This window comes from Lepus europaeus, chromosome 10 (assembly GCF_033115175.1).
Source record: "Lepus europaeus isolate LE1 chromosome 10, mLepTim1.pri, whole genome shotgun sequence".
NCBI lineage: Eukaryota > Metazoa > Chordata > Mammalia > Lagomorpha > Leporidae > Lepus > Lepus europaeus.
In genome coordinates this window covers 119,730,585-119,746,185 of record NC_084836.1, presented here as the reverse complement: position 1 = coordinate 119,746,185, position 15,601 = coordinate 119,730,585, and positions in this window count along the sequence as shown.

Sequence of the window (15,601 nt, the reverse complement as noted above, 5' to 3'; positions counted from 1 at the left end):
GTTTCCCTTCCTCCAACTCTCCATTTTTTCTCCCTTTTTCAATCACAATAGTGTTTGTTACATCAGAGGCGTACCTTGTTAAATGGTGATTTCTGAAAAGGTACAGTCATAATTCTGATGCAGATATAAAAAACACAGTAAAGTGTTCATGAGTTAAATGAAGGAGCCAGGTATAATTGATTCAAAGGAGTTTATAGGGGGTGGGGACTGGAATGAAGACGCGGATGGAGGCAGCACTCACGCTCTCATGTTGGGGAGCGGAGGGCATCCTGGCCTCAGCTGCACAGGACCTGTGGGTCTCTACAAGAGAGTTACTTTGCAGTGCTGTTAGTTATCTCCGACTAGCAGAGTGAAAAGTAAGTCCCGTGGGATCAGGGTTGGGTAGTCCAGACTGGTCTGCTCTAGGCAGTGTGCACTTTTCCACTGGAGCACAGATTTTCCCCTGTAGAACTTCATTCTCCCAGTTCCTTCGCAGCCTTCCTTTCACACCCAGGTGCTGAGTATCCATCAGGAGTCAGACTGCTTCAGGCATGCTGCACTCCCAGATGACAGGACTTCTGCTGCTAGGGTGCTCAGCCGGCTTTAGATGTGCCCATGAGTAGCTCAACTCAAAGATTGTGATGCCAACAGATTGCTCCACATCTTCACAACAGATGCTCCACATCTCCCCGGAGTGCTGTCTTAACCAGGACGACCTCCTGAAGGAAGACCCAGCTTGTCGACAGCCAGGGCCCCACATATAACCAAGTAGGACCTGTCGATAAGACAAAGCTGTTTGTGCTGACCCTGATAAGGAAGAACAGTATCTCCCAAACCTTGACATAGTCTCAAAGGAAAAAGTAAGGTTGGAATTATTTGAGAATTAGCAGTTAAAGGGAGAGCTCCTGCTGTTCAACCTTGATGGATCCTCAAGGACCATGCCTTTCATGGAGAGCTACAGGAAGCCCGTTCCCTGGGACAGACAATGCCTGTGGCATATAAGGGAGGTGGTAAATAGGCCTTCCGTTGTTGCTACAGGGTGCCTGGTGGAATTCTAACGTTAGCTCTGTGTGGTCTGGGCATAGGCTCTTTCTAGGCCAAGGTTGCCAGATACTGTTGCATGTAACATACATAAACTAAAAGATTGTTCACCTGAAATTCAAGCTTAGCTTGTCATTCTATGCTTTGATTTGCTGGATTTTGCAACCATACGCTAGCCCTACAGGCTGTCTTGGATGAGTATTCAGTACTGACAGTCCCTTGTCCCTTACCTTCTTGACCCCTGGGTCCTTTCAGTAGGATGTAGTACCTCCACTCATCCACAGTCCAGGCTCATCGTGTGACACTCCATCTCTCTCTTCCCTCGGTGCTTTCTCTGTCACCTCCTTTTCTTTCCATTTCTGACCCAGCCTCCTGTTGCTCTCCCCTTGCTCCTCTATCACCTATCCACCTCCTATACTCCTTTTTAAAGATTATTTGAGAGTCAGAGTGGGAGATCCTTCACTTGTTCACTTCTCAAATATCTACAACAACTGGACCAAAGCCGGGAGACAAGAAACCAGTTCAAGCCTCTCATGAGAATGCAGGGACCCAACTACTTGAGCCATCACTTGTTGCTTTCCAGGTGTGCGCCCCAGGAAGCTGGAGTCAGGAGCTAACTCGGACGTTCTGATATGGGATGCAGGCTTCATAACTGCCAGGCCAATGCTTGTCCTCCCCAGCCATCCACACAACCTCAATGTTAGGTAGGAAGTCAGATATGAGCTCATGTGTGTGTAACAGGCCATATGTCCAGCATATGCATCTGCATCTCAAAGTCATCCTGACAGTGTTTCAGGGGCAGCCCAGCCTTCGCATCCTGCCCTGCCCCCTTCTACCTGATAACCTGCCAGGTGGGGGTCCCCGCCCCTTCTGCCTGACAAATCTTCCACAATCTCCCAGATGCAGCCCAGTATCTGCATTTCAAACACCCTGCTCCGGATCCCCATTCTCTAGGGGGTCCTGCTCACCCTTCCTCTGAACCCAGGATGGCACCAGCTAGGCTTCCTCCTGTCTGATACCTTCAAGGGAAAACTCAGATAGGAGCTTCTTAATATTTACAGCCATGAAATCCTTTGTTTCGGGAGGAGATGTGTGAAGACAGAGACCCATCTCCTTAAAAACCCCCAGCCTCAACCGGACTGCGCGCTCAGCCCTCTGCCTCTCTGCTGAGCCGATGCCCGTCTGGCTTGGTCAGGTGTAATCTCTCCACTCAACCATGTAACCCTCCCCCCCCAGTCCGAGTGACTGGGCACTCTCTCTCAGGTCCTGTCTGGAGAGGTGCCCATCTGTTCTTACGGATGCCCCTACCCTAATAAACTTTGCTACTTTTACTTTCCACTACTCTCTGTCTCACGCCTGAATTCTTTCTTGCGCAAAGACAAGAACCCTGAATTTCTCCGGTAACAAGTCTACTTGCTTGCGGTTCCTACTAAAGGAAGAGTGGTGGACAGGGCTCCATCTGCTGAGCTTGGTCCAATCGGGCCTCTCCCTGGCTTCCTGGGAACTTTCTACTGATGCAGTTCATGTGATTATATTGTTGTGCTGTGTCTGTGTGATCTGGCTCAGCCCTTCATGTGGTATTCTGACTTGGAAACTATAGTTGGTAGAACAATGCCATTCACCTGATACGTCCATGCTCTAATCTTAGAAGCCTCGGGTGTTACCTTAAATAACACAGAATGACCATGCAGGTGCCATGAACTTGAGCATCTGGAGGTGGAAAAATTGTCCTGGATTATCCAGGTGGACCTGTGGCAGCTCTGAGGGTCCTGAGAAACAGGAGGCAGGAAGGGTTGGAATAAGGAGGTGCTGTAACAAAGGAAGAGGGGAATGGGGTCCAATGCCTCTAAGATGGTGCGAGGGGCTACAGGTTGAGGGGTGCAGTCAGTTTCTAGATGCTAAAAAGGGTGGAGGGACAGCGTTGACCCTGGCTGCAGCCATCAGAAGGAACCAGCCCTGTTGACACGTTGGCCTTCGTCCACTGAGACAGGCTTTGTGCTTCTGTGCACTAGAGCTGAAAGAGCACAAACTCACGCTGTTTTGATGCACAAAGGGTGTGATGATTTGTTACATCATCAACGAAGAACCGATACAGAGGGATCTGGAATGAGAAGCACAGACTTGTGGTAGGACAGAAGTGTGGCGTGATACTGGGTCAGGGTGACATGTAAGGTAACTGCTAGGAGTGACCCTGAGCAGACCTCAAGGATGTGTGACCTGTGCGGCCCCACAGGAGCTGCATCCAGACATTAAACGTTTGTTTTAACGCCCTGGGACAGATGTCTTGAAAGCTTTAAACATTTGAATGGGGGACCCAACAGATTTTCATTTCCCACTGATCCTAACTGTGACCAGGTGTGGCAATCCTCACACTGTTAATGCACTCTCAGTTTACAGGTGGGGGCCCATCCGTGTTTTCTGGGAGGGAATGAGTGACAGAAAGTCAGGAGAATCTGAGCTCTGACTTGGAGAGGGAGCACAGGTTCATCAGGCGGATAAAGGAACCGCATGGCAGAGGGCACAGCATGAACCAAGAAGAGGGAGTGGGACAAGTCACCTATTATGTTTAGAAATGCCTGGTCCTTTGCATAGCTTCTTTGTACCATGGGGAGTGCTGTGTCACAGGGTAGATTGAGCTAGAGGCCAAAGCACTTTGAATACATTAAGGTGAGTGATTTGGAACCTGCTCCTCAGGCAATGGGGAACTTTGGATGTCATGTGAGAACGGTGACAGGCCCAGCCACAAATGTTAGGCAGCCCCACAAACTTGGTTGAATTGGGATTTTGAAGGGTAGTATTTTAGCTCAATCTTGGCAGAAGAATACATATGCAAATTCTATTCAGTCCTGTCATTTTTGTGCAAAATGAACACAAATGGTCTTCATCATTATTCTCTGGGGAAAATGCTAATGGAGACCACCAAGAGAGGAACCCATAGATTTGTTGAGATTCACGTTCAGAGTTCAAAATAAAAGAATTTGCCTCATGAATCATAAAGGAAAATCCAAAAATAAATATAGAATTCAAATCTCAAGTTCAATCAATATCATGCAGACATCACACTCATCCTTAAACTGTGTGTGTGACCAGGAGGAGAAGGAGCCTGCAGGTGTGACAAGATATTTTATTGAGCCATTAACTTGTGCCACTCCTCCCTTTATTTTCTTCCCTCTGTTGATTTGTTTCAAGCAGGTAACCAGGTGTTAAAGGATAACTTTCAAAAAAGGGTAAAATCATGACTTCCATACAGATAAAACATGAACACCTGCCAAAGATTTTACTTAGCTCATTAATGAGCAAACTTGTAAGGCTTTACAATTGGCTCAAAGGAGAATTCAAATTACAAAACTTTTATGGATTAAGGATGCTGAAGAAAAAAAGTTATAAACAGTTGCAACCTGGATTTTTCTACACTGAGGAGGAAAATCACTTTTCTTTGCTCTGGACAGGTGTTGCTTGTGTATGGACAGGCAGTAATTGCATTCCTCTCAGTTTTCCACCAGTAAATGTCTGTCTCTACAAAGTTCTAAAATAGTCAAGGTACACACCCCTGCTGGATAAAGCAGTCTCTGGAGAGACTCCGGCCTCTCGTTGAGAGGGTCTCTGCTCATCTCTCTTCACGTGGTAGTCTTCAGCTTTTCCTTGCAGAGCCCCTTTGTGCTTCTTTGCCTCTGAAGAAGTTTGTAGACTCAAAGCCAACAACCATCTGTCCTGTTCTTCCCTTTTCCCATGCATAAAAATACTAACCCCAGGAAGAGGTTATACTTGAATTCCAGAGTAGAGTAAAGAGGAATTCTCTGAGGCAGCTAGGAAAGAGGGGCCCTTTACCACTTAGCGACTATTTAGTGAAAGAGTCCCGTACAAGCTTTAAGATGCTGGGGCCCAGAAAATGGTACCCGAAAATATGCTGCTTGGACTTCCAGAGCTGCTGGCTGGCAGCAAATGCAGGGAGGGTGTTCTCTTGTCTCCCTAAACACCAGATGTGCGAAGAGGAACACAACTGCCTCCAGTCTTCCTTCTGACATTTCTTTATCCAGGGAAAATTAACCTCATATCAAAGAGGAAGACACTGAAATCAAACACCACAAATCCAGCCCTGGGGAACTTTTGTTCCATGCTGTTGTCTGTTTCCTGGGCTTACTCTCTTGATAACAATCATGTATCACCCCTCTAAACTCACCTGCTACTCCCACTTCTCTCTCCGCTATGGAGAGGGTATTTGTACCCCAGTAATCCAATCCCTCTTTGAGATTCATATTTTGTGCACTTCCCATGCCCATGTATACAATAAACTTGCCTGCTTTATCTTCTATTAATCTGCCTATTGTCTGTTGGTTTCAGCAGACTTGACTCAATTTCCAGATGATATGGCTTTCCCAAGAATTGGCACAGGAATAGCCAATCCACTGTTCCTGGCAGGGTCAGCAGATGGAGTGGTGGCTACTACAGGTGTGGGCTGATAGGAGCGTGGACACCGCAGCCATAACCTGCATGGCCTGCTGATCAGGATGGTTGTGAGATTTATCATCCAGACCAGGATGCATGTGAAGAAGGGAGGAGGCCCTGAGCCAGCACGAACAGGGACCCTTGGCAGACAGAGGCATAGGTCTTTAGCACGGTAACAATCCCAGGAAAGCTGCATGCTGCGTGAGGCAGGAAGGTGATGGCTAAGTGGATTCGTTAGGGATAGTACTGGACACTCTTCAGTCCCCAAAAGAGAATTTTATCAGACTTCCCACAGACGCTGGTTTTAGAGAGCCATCAGCAAGCTCAATCGTCATAAATAAATGGTTTCGAATGATTGTTTGGGGTTGTATAATGACAGAGTTGGGATATTTAATAACCATAAGTTAAATTGATTGTTTGGCAATGATGTCATAAAAATGGAAGAGAGACTTTGCTTTTTCAAGTAGGCATGGAGAATTGAAAATAGTTGAAAGCATTTTGAGTTCCCTTGGTTGAAGGGGTGCACAGTGGAGCAAGCACTGTCACTGAAGCGAGCCTGTGAAATAGCAGTGAAAGCCAAGGCAGTGGGGCCAACACCACACAGGCACAGCTCCCTCCAGCACAGCCACAAGGGCTGGTGACTTGGGGCTGGTCACTAGGAGACATTTCCTTCTGAGTCAGTTGGAGGCCAATCTGTATTCTTTGACCTCAGGATAAAAATAAAACTAAGGAAGTTTCTTGCTGTTCACGTTTTAGCTGTTCAACCTCTCTTTCCCACCTCCTATACCCAGGGGCAATTCTGAAATCTAGGGCTGTTTACATGGATCATGCACAAGGAGATCTGTATTACCAGCGATCGCACATTTCTGTACTTCACTTCCATTTTATTATGGGAGCCCCTAAGAAGAAAGGAATAGAATATTCCCTCTACAGATTTAGACTGTCATGAAACCCAACATTTGATTTAAAGGAAACACCACACTGTAACAAATCCTGTCTTCCAGTATTGTAGACTGAGAATTGTGCCTGCTCAGTGAAGATGTAGCAGTATGTCACTAAGAATAGGCGTGTAGGGCCAGACTCTTGCTAATATAGGTCCGAAGCATCCCTTAATTAGTGTGCATCAGTGGAAACCATTTCAGGATAAAGGTTTATAGGTTATAGTGTACAGGGAAATGAATATGGCATACAAAGAAATAAATATCATGCAAAGAAACAAATTAATAATATTAAAACATAATTATCAGGCCAGCGCTGTCGTGTAGTGGGTAAAGCTGCCGCCTGTGGTGCCAGCATCCCATATAGGCGCCATTCTAGTCCTGGCTGCTCCACTTCCCATCCAGCTCTCTGCTATGGCCTGGGAAAGCAGTGGACGATGGCCCAAGTCCTTGGGCCCCTGCACCCATGTGGGAGACCCAGAAGAAGCACCTGGCTCTTGGCTTTGGATCGGTTCAGCTCCAGCTGTTATGACCATTTGGGGAGTGAACCAGTGGATGGGAGCCCTCTCTGCTTCTGCATCTCTGTAACTCTGCTTTTCAATTAATTGTTTTGTAAATAATTTATTTATCAAAATATTTAAACAGTCATGCTCATGGTACAGTGATACATGTATTTCTTTATGAATACACTAAACAAGATTGAATGGCGGTTCTAATAACAAAAAGTAATGATGAGAGTAAGATATATTTTGAAGTGTCTACAAGAACTATATTATGATAGGAGTACATTGGTTATTTTCATTGGTGATAAAGTTGCAGGTGTTCCTATTCTGCGATTTGTTGTTCACATTCATAATGGAAAGAAATGTTACATTTAAATTAGACATTAGTGAAAATAAAGCTGTATTTTGCATCTGGGTTTGTAGACTCCCTGACTTCTATGAATCAGTGATTATGAATCCCTTCAGTGGGGACGCTGTTCTCCATCCCCAATCTCATTGGTTGCTGACCATCAGCCGTGAAATGAGTTATAACTCGTAGCAGTCAGCATCTGGGAGAGTTGATGTCCTGTTCTCAAATCCTTGTCAGTCTGAGTAAACCCTGGCCAGTCCTGTTTATTCTTGGTGGCGCTGCTCTCCTTGGGCCCAGCGTCCCTGTAACCTTTCTCACTCCTTCACCCCTTGCTCCCAGACTTCTCTAGGGGATACAAAGCCTTTATTTACTTTCCTTTCACAGCACAGAGCTTTGGAATATATAACTTTAGCATCTCTGCTGATATTGAACTGTTTCCATTTCATCTTTAAATCAGGTTAGTGGTTGCAAAATCCACTGCTGTATTGACATTCAGTACGAGAGGCTTCAAGGCCGCTGGAGGCTGATGATGGAGTGATGCTGTGGGCACTGAGTCCAGAAACAAGTGCAGCCATGATGGGTTACTGGTGACAGCAGCAACATCCTGGCTCCTTGGAAAATTTTCTTTTTCAGAGACCTGCAGCTGGGTCTCTTGCAGAATTGGGTCTCCTCAGTATGATTTGAGCCCCATAATGCACACATGTTCCAAGCACCTGGGCTTCTACAACACGTAGAACAAAATGCATCCTGTGCACTCCACTCTAGGAGTGAATAATTTATGTCTATACTGCAGTCAGTTTACCTGGGATGCTCCTGAGAGATGCCCATTTCCTGAGCTTAATTATTAGTAAGTACATTCCCTTCCCAGTTCAGTGATAAATTACATGGCCACTGTAGTGGACACTAGAGGACGTCATCGAGATCCCCTTGCATGGCTGAGGTGCTCACTTCTGCCGCTGGGGGTGATGGTGGCTGACGGCTCTTGGCTGTGGTCTTATCCAGAAATTGTTGATGGATGAAGAGAGCCATTTTATTGATGGATGAAGAGAACCATGTACTCATGCCCCCTCCCTGGGGACACTGACCAGTATGGGAGTGGGGGCAGTGTGGCCCTGCTTCATCCCCCAAAGCCAGGCCACCTCTCGGGGACAAGCCAGCTCAGGGCAGCAGCTCTCGGGTGCTCTGAGCATCTTGTTGGGATTCCTTGCTGCTCAGCTTCTCCCTTTGCTCTCTGCTGCTCCCTGCCCGTCTCCCACAGGTCTATTAAGAACTTCTGCAACAAATCTATCTCACAGTCTCTTTCTCAGAAAGCCTGACTTAAGGCAGTCCCCCTACTGGCTACTGTTCTATGCCATGTCATCCCTTTGACCTCATCCCACCCTGTCCAGTTTGCCTTTTCTCAAACGTGCTAAACTCCTGTCTCCCCTGGCCATTCCTCTGGAGGTCTCTCTTTCACTCTGCTGTTTCCATGCCCACACTGTTGTGTGTCAAGCTCCTCCTTGTCCTCAGTTCCTAGTCCATCTCTCACATCAATGTGGTCCTCCCTTCTCTGCTTCTGTCCAAATAGTCACTTTCCTCCAAGTCCTTCTCAGTTGATCTCTTCTATATTTACTCCACAGTCCCGTCACTAACTTAAACTATCTTGTTCATTTATTTTTTTCACTTTGTTATTGGCTTTCTCCCCTGGAATATAAGTTCTTTCTGGGGTGAAATCTTATTTGTCTTGTTTACTCCTGAATCTCCAAATCCCAGATCGGTGTCTGGCATGTAGTAAGCACTGCATTATATTGGTTGAAGGAATGAATTAAAAAAGAAGAAAGATAAAAAATACAGTATGGACTTATTATACACATTATTATTTCTCCAGAAATGGTCTTAGCTATTTACCTAGAAACTAAACATTTGGTTTCTCTAATTCCTCCTGTATTTTTTCCTCTCCAACTTCCACTTTCCCAGAGCCTCATAGAAGGCACTGTCCATAATTATGATTAAAATTAACACGAATAACCATCAGCACTTATTGAGTTATCCACTTTTGCTAGTCGTTTCATTAACTGCTTTATAAATGTTAACCTTGACACAACTCATCAAGGTATCCCTGTTATTCCATTTTATAGATGAGGAAGTTACAGTTGAGAGAAGTCTCAGATCTCGTGCAGAATCACACGACGTCTAAATGGCAGCTGAGTCAGGACATGAACCAGCCTTTATGACAGGGAGCTTGCTGTGGTGTTTCTAGCGCAACAAATGCGGGTACCACACTTCGTACCAGGGAGCCCTAAAATCCACTGGTCTGGGGCCATGTGGTCTGCAACTTTTCTTAACCTCCTGGAACTCAACTTTTTCATTATTGACTGGGGCCTAAAATGAGCCTTGTTGCTAGAATAGTTAAATTAAGTGATAATAGGTTTAGAAGTCTGGGCTGTGGTAGAAAATCCCAAATGTTCACTCCCTTCTAATCTGTGACACTGTAAAACCAAGGTGAAATTACCTAACTTGGATTCATGCCAGACCCCTTGGAAGCTAGGGACACTTGCAGTCCTGTTTGTCAAAGGCCTATGTCGCGTGAATCTAGGTGACACGTATGTTCAACCATGTACATGGACATACTCTTACATGAATATGGAGTAGCAATGTAGTTAGGAGCACGTGTTCTGAGGTCAGATAGACCTAGGAGACATTCTTTTTTATTTATTTATTTTTATTTTTGACAGGCAGACAGAGAGAGACAGAGAGAAAGGTCTTCCTTTTTACCATTGGTTCACCCTCCAATGGCCACTGCAGCCGGCGTGCTGCGGCTGGTGCACCGCGCTGATCTGAAGCCGGGAGCCAGGTGCTTCTCCTGGTCTCCTATGCGGGTGCAGGGCCCAAGGACTTGGGCCATCCTCCACTGCACTCCCAGGCCATAGCAGAGAGTTGGCCTGGAAAAGGAGCAACTGGGACTAGAACCCGGTGTGCCAGCGCTGCAAGGTGGAGGATTAGCCTATTGAGCCACGGTGCTGGCCTAACACCTAGGAGAGAGATTCTTATTGTGACTTCTTACCTTTCCACTTCCTGTTGCTCCGTGCTCTCCTACTTAACCGAGGGTAGCAGTGTAAACCGTATCTTTAGTTCCTCTAATCCTACATTTCCTTATCTGCAAAATGGATTGTGGTAACACTAAAGGAAATACTGTCCTCCAGTGCTTCGTGTAGGCTCCAACCTTTGGCAATCCATCTAGTAAAAATGGTAATGACAGTCAGCAATAATATTACCAGTTGTGATTCTGGTTTCCCTGTGTTGCTAACTGGACATGGCATCGCTAGAGTGAAATAGACAGCGAGACCACAAAGACAGGCTTACCAGCCTTGTCCTCACCCTCAATTCTAATCCACGCTTTGTAGCCACGTCTTCGAGCAGCACCAGGTTTACTGAGTGGCTTAATACATGCATGTCGGGTGCTGAACCTGGCTCAGGGCTCGGCCATGTCAGACTCTCCGGGACCTTTAATAACGATAGATCTCACCCCTGGTGATTCTGATTTGAGATTCTTGGAGTGGGTTCCAAGACACAATTTACAAAGAGAACAATCGAACCCTCACAGTGGATGATAAAACTCAGCTAGATTTGGAAACCACCTGTTCAGTGCAACCACACTTATGGTGCCTGAATGCCTCACCACTCCCAATGCTGAGTGCACCCTTATTGTAGGTCTGCACACCTCACAAAGGCCCAACTTGTCCCCTTCAGACCAGCCTCTCTGCATGTCCTCAGCTTTCTGGCTGTATCAGGTTGTCATGCAGGTCATATACAATTTACTGGGACCCCCCTGAAATAATCTATTTCAATAGTATATCAAAGCCTTCTATACCTGTAGTGTTAGGTTTATAGAATAATAGTGAGGTGACTTTCGTGATCTTTGTAGCTTGCAGAAGCAGCCTAACTCCAAAAAGCAGAATCCATCACTCTCTTCCCTACACCCATCCCCTCGCTGTACTCATAAGTGAGTGGGAGGAGCAAACCGTGCTCAGATTCTTATTGTAGTCCATAGCATTCGGCAGGGTATCTCTTGACATGTGAATTTCCAGGACACCATTCCTAGCGCTGGAATTTGGATGTGAAATTATGAATCGTTGTCTGGCTTTTCTCTAATCTAGAGGGAAAACAGCTGAGTAAGATTCAGGGCGTACTGTTGGCCATATTTGTCTTCACTTTAAAAGGCTTTTATATCTTTCTTTTATCTAAAAAAAGTGGGGGGGGGGGGTTCGGATAGAATTCTTCTCTGTTGGAGCAATTCTTGCTGACATACTCAGAAAGGCCAGGCAAGAAACTTGCTAATGCAATTGGCAAGGGTATTGCGTCTCCTTCCACTTAACATAATTAAATCTGATTATATATAATGACTCCTTTCTACAGGTGTATTTCCTTGAGAGGTTAAAACATTGACTACTGAGAGTGGTGACTTCACCTATTTTGTGCTTTCACCATATGTTGAAATAACAATTTGTTGAACCACCTTTATCCATGGGTTTTTATCCAAATATATATTCCTTTTTTTTTATCCTGAAAAGTACTTAACTTGTCACCAAACAATTACAATTAATATTAACCCAAATGAATGAGTTTCATATTAAAAAAAAAACCCACATCCCTTCTGTTATTTTTGCCACCCTGTGTTCTTAACACCTAACTGCTCTTGAATGTAATGAAGAAGTTACAGGAAGTGATTAAACTTACTGAAGAAATGGTGGCGTTGAATTTCAGTTGAGGAAAATATGCAAAAGGAGGAAAAGAGCACAGCAACAAAGAAGCCATCGGGATGGTCTTCTCCTGTTTGCCCCATGCTATTCCGTCCTGTTCTCTCACCCAGAGAGATAGATGGAACGTTCTAGAAAGCCTTTTTAAAAAAAAAATAATTTATTTGAAAGTTACAGTTACACAGAAAGAGAAGGAGAGGCAGAGAGAGAGAGAGGTCTTCCATCTGCTAGTTCACTCCCCAGTTGGCCGCAACAGCCAGAGCTGTGCCAATCCAAAGCCAGGAGCCAGGAACTTCTTCTGGGTCTCCCACATGGGTGCAGGGGCCCAAGGACTTGGGCCATCTTCTGCTTTCCCAGGCCATAGCAGAGAGCTGGATTGGAAGTGGAGCAGCCGGGACTAGAACTGTTGCCCATATGGGATGCCGGCACTGCAGGAGGTGGCTTTACCCACTAGGCCACAGCACCAGGCCCTCTATAAAGTCTTAATCTGCAGCTTCCCAACTCAGAAAAAGCCAAAACCTCACCTTGGGAGCAGCTACACAGCCATTCTCTGGCTCCCCCTCGCTCTGCTTTGTTTCTGCCAATTATCTTTCTGTTACTCCATTCTCCTCCAGACGCACTGGCCTTCTTACTCTTCCTGTAACACAGCAGTGAGGTCCCTTTCCGAGGGCCACTGCTTTATTCTTCCTGGAATACTCTAACCACTTGGCTTTCCCCTTCTCTGTGTTCTATCTTATCTAGTTTTCCATGTGCAGCTTGTGTTCTATCTGCCCCAAAGAGAGGAGCAGCAGATTGGCTGTTGTTTATACCTGTCCTCATCTGATAGCATGCCTCCCTGTAATTTCAAGTCTTGTTCTGAAAAGCCAAGGAAATGGAAATCACTTAGATTTATTTGTGGCTACTTCCAGTTAATATCACCACAAAATTAATTTTTAATTTCATAATAAGCCAGAAAATAAAAAAATATGGAATGAACACTGGTATTCAAAACAGAAGACTTGCAGAACAGCCTATCCCTAAATATGCATTCTAGGATAATAGGGGTGGAGGTGATGTTAATGATCTTTTTTGCTTGCACAGAAATACTTCTACTTGGTGATTTCTAGAAGTTAAGTGTGCAGTTTCCAAGGATTACCATATAAAGAAGTTAACTTAAGAGTGATACGATACAGTGCCCTCTTCCATCATCTACATCCAAATTGCCCCATGCTTAAAAGTTCTATGAATGATAGTCAATTCTTCTGTCTCTTCCTTTCAGGTTTATGGAATTCATAATTACTGATTTAATTGATTAATCAAAAATTTACTGAGTACCTACTGTTTTTGGTTTTGTGTTATATGCCAAGTATATAAATAGAAATAGAATTTAAAAAGGAATTTCATTTATGAAAGTGGCCCAATCTGATTACTGGAGAGTTTTAATTTAGTCTAAACCAAGTGCCAGATGGGCACTGTCAGACCCTGGCTCTCCGTCAGAGCAAAACAAATGAATGAAATATGTAGGCTAAGTATAATCAGATATGAGCAACTTCCTACAATTCAAACTACTGCAGTAGTTCAAATATTTATTCTGAGCCTGGTGGATGTCTAAATTCCTGTCTATCTTTGAGCTTGCTGGGTGGGTGGGGGAGCCACTCAGTGTGCACCTGTGACTCTGAGCTCTGACTGCCGTGCAAGGTGCCTCCAGTGTGCCTTGTTGTCAACCCAGGTAGTAAACGCAGCCCTGCCTGCCCAGTTGCACCAAAAAGTATTTGTAGCGCAGTTTTATTTAAGAGTTGAGGGCCTTACGATGAGAAATTGAAGAGACACAAACAAGGTCATATTGAGGAGTGGGCCTCCCTCTTCTTAAGTTGTGCTTTAGCCAGTCGTCCCTGGGGAAGCCACACAGTCCCTCCGCCCCATGGTGGAGCCAGGCTCACCCCTGTGGCCCACCCTCCTCCTCCTCACTCTCTCAGGTCCCTCTCCTCTGGTGTCAGACGGCTGAACACGCACCTTCTACAGGCAGCTATCCTGCGAGAAGCAGCTCTGGTGACATCTGTTGAATGAAGAAACTACGTTTTTCATTCCCTGTTTCAGTTCCTTGGACCAAAACTGTACTCCCTCAACTTTCTACTCAATGGTCTTTTCTTTTTCATGACTTAGAAATGTATGGAACAATTACCATCTTTCGTCTATGTGGGTAGTTCTGTTGGTGTTTGAAGGTAGACCCCTGTTCATAACCAATGATTACTGCCCTCACCCCATGTGTCAGTTTTCCATCTGTGAGGACATGTATGTGACTGTTCTTTAGGTCTTTTCCAGTCTAACATTTTATTCTTTTTTTTAAAGATTTATTTATTTACTTGAAAGTCAGAGTTACAGAGAGAAGGATAGGCAGAGAGAGAGAGGAGGAGGAGAGAGAGAGAGAGAGAGGCCTTCAATCCACTGGTTCACTCCTGCAACAGCCAGAGCTGCGCCGAACTGAAGCCAGGAGCCAGGAGCTTCTGGGTCTCCCACGTGGGTGCAGGGGCCCATGGACTTGGGCCATCTTCTACTGCTTTCCCAGACCACAGTGGAGAGTTGGATTGGAAGTGGAGCAGCCAGGACTCGAACAGGTGTCCATATGGGATGCCAGCACTGCAGGCAGCGGCTTTACCCTCTATGCCACAGTGCCGGCCCCTAACATTTTATTCTTGTGTAGGTCTGGCAGTATACAGTATGCCGGCTGGTATAATTTTCTAAAAGAGCGTTTGTCATTTCTGTTAGAACCAACTTCTCGGGTATATAACAGACATTTTTAAAAAGTTTTATTTGCTTATTTGAAAGGCAGAGGTAGGTGTGTGTGTGTGTGAGAGAGAGGGAGGGAGGGAGGGAGAATGAGTGAGTTATCTTTCATCCACTGGTTCATTTCCCAAATACCCACAACAGCCAGAGCTGGGCCAGGCTAGTGCCCGGAGCCAGGAACTGCATCTGGGTCCCCGGCAGGGGGCAGCAGGGGCCCCAGGACTTGAGCCCTCCAGGTTGTGCATGAACAGGAAGCTGGATTGAAAGCAGAGCAGAGACTCAAACCCAGGTACTCTGGTAGGGAATGCAGGTGTCCCGTGTGCTATGCCATGATGGCTGCCCCTCCAGACGTTCTTGTTGGGAATTCATATAGACAAACAAAAAAGCCAAAACTCCAGGGCAGGTCTCTAGCGTAGAAGTTAAGATGCTGCTTGGGATGCCCCCATCCCTCGTTGGAGTGACTGGTGAAGTCCTGATTCAGTTTCAGAGTAGCGGATGCTGAGTGGCAGAGGCTGACGGCCCAGTGGGGGGCCCCACCACCCATATGGGAGAGCCAGACGGTGTTCTGGGTTCCTAGCTTTGCTCTGGTCCACCCCTGGCTGTTGCAGGCATTTGGGGAGTGACCTGCGGTTGGAATATTTTTCTCTGTCTCTGTCTTTGCCTCTCTGTCTCCCTGCCTTTTGAATACAAAGAAAATAAACAAATGAAAAATTTCAAAAATTGAAATTTAGAAAATGTTGCCTACTTACAGACCTAACTTCAAAGGACATATGAAACAAATATATGTTAAGTGATATACAATGAACTGTAAATGTGAGGGGGCTCCAGAAAGCTTGTGGGAAAATA